Genomic DNA, 457 nt, shown 5'->3' on the forward strand with positions numbered 1-457 from the left:
ACTAGCTTCATTATGGATAGACTAGTTCAATAAATAAAAAACATGAAAAATAAAAGATATATACAATATCAATTATTATGTATTCATTAGTACTCACAACTATTAAGAAAAATCCTATACTGCAAATGACTAACGTATTCCAAACAACTTGCATCAATGCAATAAGGGAGAAAAGTTGTTCGATGTTCTTAGAAAATGAAATTACTCTGTTATGCCTCTTGATCAACATTCCAAATGAAGGTGCAAAAGATCTCTGAAGAAGAATATTTTCAGAAATATTTTTGAACTCTTGACATATTATATCAATTTGTCCACTTACGTGAAGCACCTAAAATGTACTTAAATTGCTGCAAAGTTTCAAACAATATTTGTAAAAAATATTTTTAATGGCAAAATACATATTTGATGTAAATTTTCAATTGTTTATTTTTATGTGATATATTTAATTATTTAAGCA

The sequence above is a fragment of the Trachymyrmex septentrionalis genome, unplaced genomic scaffold (assembly GCF_001594115.1).
Source record: "Trachymyrmex septentrionalis isolate Tsep2-gDNA-1 unplaced genomic scaffold, Tsep1.0 scaffold60, whole genome shotgun sequence".
Lineage (NCBI taxonomy): Eukaryota > Metazoa > Arthropoda > Insecta > Hymenoptera > Formicidae > Trachymyrmex > Trachymyrmex septentrionalis.